Here is an 8440-nt window from a genome sequence, read left to right as displayed (position 1 = left end):
CATCTGGACTGGAGGCTTCTACCTATGGAACATAGTCACCATCCTAGGATCTCCCTCCACCACCATCTGGGGTGGTGCTTTACATGCAGTGGAGCCACCTGGGGTCCTGCCAAATGCAGACTGATTCAAGATGTCAAGCTGGGGTGTATGAGTCTTTTGTGCAGTTTCAGGAGGTGCTGATTTTGCTGCTTCATGGATGTGTCTGTGTGTTTTTGTGTTTGTGTGTGTGTGTTTGTTTGTTTGTTGTTGTTACTGTTGATTTTTATCTAGAAACAGGGTTTCATCATGTTAGCCAGGCTGTTCTCAAACTCCAGACCTCATGTGATCCACCCGCCTCAGCCTCTCAAAGTGCTGGGATTACACGTGTGAGCCACCACGCCCGGCCATGTGTGTGTGTTTAGAGAGAGAGAGAGAGAGAAAGAGAGAGAATCTTGTTCTCTAAGCCAGTCTGGAGTGCAGCGATGCCATCATGGCTTACTGCAGGCTCCACCTCATAGGCTCAAGTGACCCTCCCACCTCATCATCCTCCTGGGTAGCAATGACCACAGGCCACATCCTAACTTATTTTTAACTAGTGATGCACTTTTTTTTCTAAATTAGTAACAGGGCTAAGCATTTTTTCATTGTGGCAAAAAATACATCACAAAAAATTTACTATCATAACCATTTTTAAGCATACAGTACCATAGGCCAGGTGTGGTGGCTCATGTCTGTAATCTCAGCAATTTGGGAGACTGAGGCAAGAGGATCACTGGAGGCCTGGAGTTCAAGACCAGCCTGGGGAAAGTAGTGAGACGTCATCTAAACCCCCCCAAAAAATGAATAAAAGCATGCAGTACTATAACAGTATTAACTGTAAGCACATTGTGGTGCAACAGATCTCTAGAACATTTCACCTTGAAAGCTGACACTCGGTGCCCATTACACAAAAACGCCTCGTTGCCTATAGAAGTTTTCCCTGGCAACCACCATTCTACTTTCACGTTCATCAAGTTAGACTGTTTGAGACACCTCACATAAATGGAAGTATGCAGTATTTGGAGGCTTTTTTGATTGGCATATTTCACTTAGCAATGACCTCAAGGTTAATATATGTTGCAGCATATAACAAAATGTTCTTGTGTTTAATGTTGAATAATATGCCATTGTCTGCGTATAGTCACATTTTCTTGATCTAGTCATCTATTGATAGACATTTAGGTTGCTTCCATTTCTTGCCTGTTGTGAATAACGCCACTATGAACATGGACATATAATCTTTCTTTTTACTTTTGTATCCCTCTCATTTTGGGGCAATTAATCTTTCAGTAGCTTTTTCTGAAAGCACATGCTGAAAGTAGGTTTGTGTGATTCAACATATCTGCTATTATGTTGCCTCTCTCCAGGAAGAGAAAAAAAAAATGTATTCAGGGGCTCGTTGACACAGTGTTTAATGGTAAAGAAAGAAACAGTATAACTGGCCAGTGCTGAGTCTCAGCATCCTGCAAGTTCAGAACTACTGTGAATACAAAATAAAAAAAGGTCCTTCCCAGAATGGGAGTCAGTCCTGTATGTGGTGGCCCTGGGACCACAGACCTTCCCTGTCACACCTCTTCCATGAGGGTCCTTTCTGCAGTGACTGTGGTGGTTTCCTATTTCACTTGACCCTGTGTCCTGACCAAAGAGACAAGGTGTATCTGCAGCTGTGCCCACACTTGGAGGAAACCTCGATGGTGTCAGTACATGAGAGACATTTACTCATTACAGGTTATTTTATTATTTATTAAATATGTATTTTGACTGTATTTTATTGGCAGCACAATAAACCAGAACACAGTGAACCTAGAAATCACATCCACTTTCTTGTGTCCAAAAGTCCTTCCCAGGGAGTTGACAAAATGACAGTCCCTGTTAGAATTCAGGATCCAGGGAGAACAAGACAGACTAGGCAGAATGGTTTTTATTTGTAACCTGGAGGATAAGCAATAACCTCTCTCCACCCTGAAGCAGAGCCCCAGCACCCACCTCCTGTGTGCAAGGGCAGCATGATCCATGCTCTCCCTGTCCCAGATCACATACAGCCCTGAGATCTGCCCATCTTTCCTATCTGGGATTTCTGCATTGAACGTCACCCAGAGTCAACTTTCCAGTAAAGCAGAAAAACATGAAGTTGGACCATGTTGGAGGAAGAATGGTGTCATCTTCACCTCTGGAGAGATCTCCGTCACTGTGTTCAGGGAACGGACCAGCCTCACTCCCCATGCAGAGAGGAGGCTCTGGCTGTGATTGGACCTGTGGAGAGATGAGGACCTGCTCCCTCTACAGTGATGGCCAAGAACCTGCAGGTGACAAGCAAAGCTTCCGCTCAGTGTGTCCTATCAGGTTCTTCCAGGCATCACGGAATAGACCCGGGACATTGCCTTTCTGTGACATGAACACACCCAGGAGTGAGGTGGCCCTGCCAGGGGGTCCTGGGGCTGCCACTTGTTTTGGGAGCTCAGTGTGTGGAGAGGGTTGTGGAGATTAGGCTTTGTGCAAAACATAACCATGACCTATAAATTATTTTATGCTTCATTAGCTTTTTTGTCATAAAATGAAACAGGTACCAAAAAAGAAAACTTGTCTGAAAATGTTGCCCTTCAATAAAAGGGAAACACACTTTAACCACCAGAGAGATAGAAGTTTGTCAGCCAGCCCAGAAACCCCATCATCTGCCCCAGCTCAGTGATAAACTCTTCCCTCCCCCACAGAAAATCACAGCCTAACTTTAATGATCATCACTTCTTTGTTCTATTTTATATTTTCATCATCTAAAATTGTGGTTTACTTTTACTTTGGAATATATAATTTTTGTTCTTTTTTTTGTTGTTCCTCCTTGAAATTTATACTGTCTGCCTGAGTTTTCCACAGTTTGCATTTTGCTGGCTGCACCCCAAGGCGTAGTTTGATGTGGACCATTTTTATCTGTACTTTCTATAAATTGGTAGTTGACTGCAGAGATTTGCTTATAGGCAAGCTAGATATTTTTCTTGACTACTTTATTTATGGCACTGTATTGTTCTTCCATCAGGAAGAAGAACTTACTGATGGTTATCTATTTTTACTGTACTCTAATTGCCATTGCTGTTCAATGGCTAAATCTGTTAATTCATTATGTGTTGCAAAAGAATTATACTCTCAGTCTCTGATTCCTTCCTAACTTACTAGCTGAATAATTTCCAAAAGAAGAGATTTACCCTCTTCTACTATTTAATCACTCAATAGAAACTTTTTTTTTTTTAATTGAGACAAACTTTCATTGTTGTTGCTCAGGCTGGAGTGCAGTGATGCAATCTCAGCTCACCACAACCTCTGCCTCCCAGGTTCAAGCGATTCTCCTGACTCAGCCTCATGAGCAGCTGGGATTACAGGCATGTGCCAGCACGCCTGGCTAATTCTGTATTTTCAGAAGAGACGAGGTTTCTCCGTGTTGGTCAGGCTGGTCTCAAACTGCTGACCTCAGGTGATCCACCCACCTTGGCTTCCCAAAGTGCTGGGATTACAGGCGTGAGCCACCGCGTCCAGCTAGAAAGTTGTTTTTTGAGAGAAGAAGTCAAGCATCCACTCACCTATGACCCAGCAATAGCACTCTTAGTTAAAACCAGTCGAAATGCATGTGTTTTGCCAAAATATATGAAAAATTATTCATAGCAGCACAGGTTGTAAAGCCTAGATACAACACAGATGTCCATCGACAGTGAAGGGACAAGAGGATGAGCCATGTACAAAGTGGAGCACTTGACGGCCATGGGAGTGAACAGGCTGTGACCACACACAGCACGATGATGAGCCCAACAAAGATGATGAGGCCGATGACATGAAAACCACGTATGATTCCATTCACTCAGAACTGCAGAACTAATCTACAGTGTTACAAATCAAGAGAGTGGCTACTGTAGGGTGAGGAGGGTGGTTTATGAGTAAGTAGGACTCGGGTGTTTCTTGGAGGCAGTAAATCCTGTGGCTTGATGAAGATGTTGTTTACCTGAGTTTTCACTTGGTCAAAACCCACTGCCCACCTATGATTTGTCCCCCTTCCTCCATGCATGTTGTCCATTCAAGTATACTTTTCTGGTGTTTTGAAACAAATACCTCTAAGCTAATATAGAATTTCTCCTACTACAAGTCCTTTAAAATGCTGCATTGAAAATATCAGTGACATTTTTTTAAATTCCAGGAAATAAATGCCCATGACTCAGGTATGAAGAAGAGAATCTACAGCAAGAGCAGTCAGCTTGGGAACTGACACCAGAACAGCTTTGGAAATGGCTGTCGAGCCAGGAACTAGGAATCAAACCCAAACAGAATCACAGGAGGTGAAGGATGTGAAATGATGCCCCAGTAGTGCCTGAATGAATGAATCATGGGCAGTGGCACGTGGGTTCCCTGGCCAGTCTGGAACTTGGGGAAATTAAAGTTGGAGAATTAGGGGGTGGAAGAGTGAAGTGTGCACTGAGCTCTTTCCATGTGAAGAGCGTGTGAAGACAGAGGTTGCAAGTGAATACACGCCAGAGGATCTCAAAGGGGCTGGGGCTCCCTATAACCAGGTGGGCGAGATGTCTTGATGGATGATGACTCTCAGGTGCACGGGGCTTGCTCATAGGGTCCCTGCACGAAGTGATCACGGTGGCTGGGGTGGACCCTGCATGGGCACAGCAATTGACTCACCATTCACCAAGGCTGACCGGGCAGCTGCCACTGCTGAGGACCCAGCCTACCAAAGGCAGTTGTTTCTTTTGAACAGGGGAAAAAACAGGCAATGTCAATTAGGAGCAAGACAGTGTTATGACAGATAAATATGTTATAACAAAACACACTAATAAATACACATGATAAACATATGTTATGACAAAATAGTATTATGACAGATAAATATGCCACTGCAGCTATAATGGAGATGTAAACAATTTTGAATTTATAAAAACAAATTACATCAAAGAAAATACATACTACAAACAAAGAAGTTAAAACAGTTGTAAAATCCTATTACTGTTCAGCCATATCAAGACTGTTTCACAGGGAATTTCTACTAAACCTTCAGGGAAGGTTATTGGACTTATTTAACATATTCAAGAGAATGGGCCAATATATGGAAAGCTAGAAAATTCACTTTATTAGAAATGAATAGTGCTCATTCTAAAGCCAGTTAGGGAACAAAAAACAAAGAAACATAATAGAAAAATCACTATTAATAATTAGGTGAACATAGATGAGAAAAACAGTAGACCGTGTCCATCAGTGTGCTATAAACTAATTAAATTTCTTGACCAAGTTATGTATCCCAAGATTGCAAGAATATTTAAATCTTTTAATGCATTTTAGCACTTAATCCACTAATTTAAAAAGAGACAATCATATTTCCCTAGATCAGAAATCACTGCAGATGAAATTCCACACTACGTCTGCCCTACATTTCTTCAGTTATCTCCATTTTTAAGAATTCGTGATCAGTGCAGCACCGTTCAATCAGCAAAGACAAGGAGTCAGCCTAGATGCCCCTCAACAGTGGACTGGATCAAGAAAATGTGGTACGTGTGCACCATGGTGTGCTACCCAGCCACAGCAACAAGAACGAAATCACGTCCTTCATACCAACGTGGGTGGAGCTGGAGACCATTATTCTAAGCAAATTAATGCAGGAATCAAAAGCCAAATCCCACATATTCACACCTATAAGTGGGAGCTAGACATTGTGTACACACGGGAACAGCAGACACGGCGGCCTACTTTAGTGGGGAGGGTGGGAAGATGGGAGGATTAAAAAACTACCCATCGGGTATTGTGCTGATTACCTGAGTAACAAAATTATCTGCACACCAAACACCCGTGATACGCAATTTACCCATGTAACAAACCTGAATGTGTATCCTTTCAACCTAAAATAAAACTTGAAAAGACAAAAGAAAAAAGAATTCCTTATCAGATTGAGCCCACCTAAATAATCCAGGATAATCTCCCCTCTCAGTGTCCACACCCTAACCATGTCTGCAGTTCCTTTTGTTATGTGAGATTATGCAACCAAAGGTTCTGGAGCTTAGGGTTTGAATATATTTGTGGGTCCATTATTCTGCCTACTACAATTATACGGTGGCTGAATGAGGTTTAACAGTCTAATTAAACTCCTAGAAGATGAAAGGAGAGTGACTAAAAGGAGGTATTTAACGAGGTGATGGCAAACGATTAAGTAAAGGTCTACACAGCCTCATGAATGAAAGGAAATCCACATTGGCTCAGACTGCACTGGAACTTCAGACGGTAAAGACAAACAGTGATCTTGAAAGCAGCCATGGAAGAAACACAGATCGTTTAACATGCATATGGATTGTAATGTAGCTGACATCTCTCCCTGTCAGCCACAGTAGCCAGAAGAAACATCAGCATTCACCAGCTGAGGAAAAAACCAACATCAAACTGGGAATTTGTGGCCGGCAAACCCACCTTTCAACAATAAAACAAAAGGCCAGGCACGGTGGTCACGTCTGTATTCCCAGCACTTTAGTAGCCGAGATGGGCGGATCACTTGAGGTCAGGGGTTTGAGACCAGAGCAGCCAAGATGGTGAAACTCTGTCTCTACTTAAAATACAAAAGTTAGCCGGGCATGGTGGCGGGCTCATGCAATACCAGCTCCTCAGGAGGCTGAGGCAGGAGAATCGCTTGAACCCGGGAGGCAGAGGTTGCAGTGAGCAGAGATGGCTCCACTGCATTCCAGCCTGGGCTACACAGCAAGACTCTATCTCAAAAACAAAAAGAAAGCAAAAAAAGAATAAAACAAAGACTTTTTATATAAATAAAATTGTTGGTTTTTCAGCAAAATACTTCCTCTACTAATATTTAGAATGTCACTAAGATATATTAAAAAAGACATAAAGCCTTGCTCGGTGGCTCACATCGATAATCCCAGCACTTCTGGAGGCTGAAGCGGTCAGATCACCTGAGGTCGGGAGTTGGAGACCAGCCTGACCAACATGGAGAAACCCCTTCTCTACTAAAAATACAAAAAATTAGCTGGGCATGGTGACATATGCCTGTCATCCCAGCTACTCGGGAGACTGAGGTAGGAGAATTGTTTGAACCCGGGAGGCAGAGGTTGCAGTGAGCTGAGATCATGCCATCGCACTCCAGCCTGGGCAACAAGAGTGAAACTCCCTCTCAAAAAAAATATAAAAAGGAAGAAAGGAAAACCAAAAAATGAAAGGAAGGAAGAAAAACCAGAAAATTAATTGGTAATCATAGACATATGGAAATTAATACTGTTATTATAAAATAATAATATAGACTTCAAAGGAAATAAATAATGTCAAATACTTCATTTGTTATGTTGCACTTTGCTTATTCATCTTCCCACCTCCACCTAGGCTGTGCTATCCATGCGGTCCAAGGAAGTTTCATTCTTTTTTCTGAAACTGGTCCATAGAGAACAGTACCCAGAATAAGACAAGTGCTTGATGAATCTTTACCAAATGAATACGTTACCTGGAAATAATTAGCAGACCAGGAATTGTGATGCATATGCACAACTCAAAAGCAGCTGAGGGAAGTGACTGCAGAGAACGTGGTGGCATAGGGAGCTCCAAGGGCCACTACTCTACAGAGACCATGTGCTCGTCAAACATAAGCACACACACAGAAATCTCAGAGAGCTATTAAAGCACAGATTCCTGGACTGCATGTAGGGCTGTGGAGGCCCCACAGCGTCGTGGGGAGTCCCTTATGCTGTGGTGAGGTACAGGATCCAAGAATTAAAGAGACAGGACACTGAAGAACTGGTGAAGAGCATCTGGACTCGGGGGGCCACATCACCTGTGAGTGGAGATCAGCGGAGGCCTCCAAATGCCCAAGAGCATCTGTATTTATTAGATAGAAGCAGGAGGCAGGGCTGTGAGTGAGGTCCTCATCTATAGGTTTAGTAATAGGGCATACATAATCACATGAGTTACAAGCGAGGGGGCCACCCCATTATGTCATGTGGGCAGAGAGGTGGGCCGTGCACAGCAGGAGGCTGGGCCATGCACAGTAGTAGAGGGTCGTGTACAGAAAAGGGGTCCACCCCCGTTAGGTCACTGAGGCAAGGAGGTGGGCTGTGTGCAACAGGTTTCATGCGCAACAGTTCCTATCTGGGGGCTGGTGACTTGAAACGATTTCTAATAGAAGGATACTGTAAGCTAATGCAGTGGGAGCTGACAGACTTGTGCTCTTCTCTTAAGATATTTATGGGAGGATGATTTGAGCTAGCACAGAAGCGAGAAAAGACTGACAGGCTGTACAGTTGCTGTGACTGGTCACACCACACCAGTGGGGTTCTTCTCTCTCAGTTACTTCCAGGATCTCAGGCCTGAGGTCTACTTTCCACAGGAAGTGGATGCAAGGTACAACAACTCCTTTATCAGGAAGAGAGACTCTTGCTCCAAGTCTGCCTTTCCA

The sequence above is a fragment of the Aotus nancymaae genome, unplaced genomic scaffold, assembly GCF_030222135.1.
Source record: "Aotus nancymaae isolate 86718 unplaced genomic scaffold, 86718_ANA_hifiasm-v0.15.2.pri h1tg000027l, whole genome shotgun sequence".
NCBI lineage: Eukaryota > Metazoa > Chordata > Mammalia > Primates > Aotidae > Aotus > Aotus nancymaae.
The sequence above is the reverse complement of the archived record's forward strand: the minus strand, read 5'-3'. Positions refer to the sequence as shown.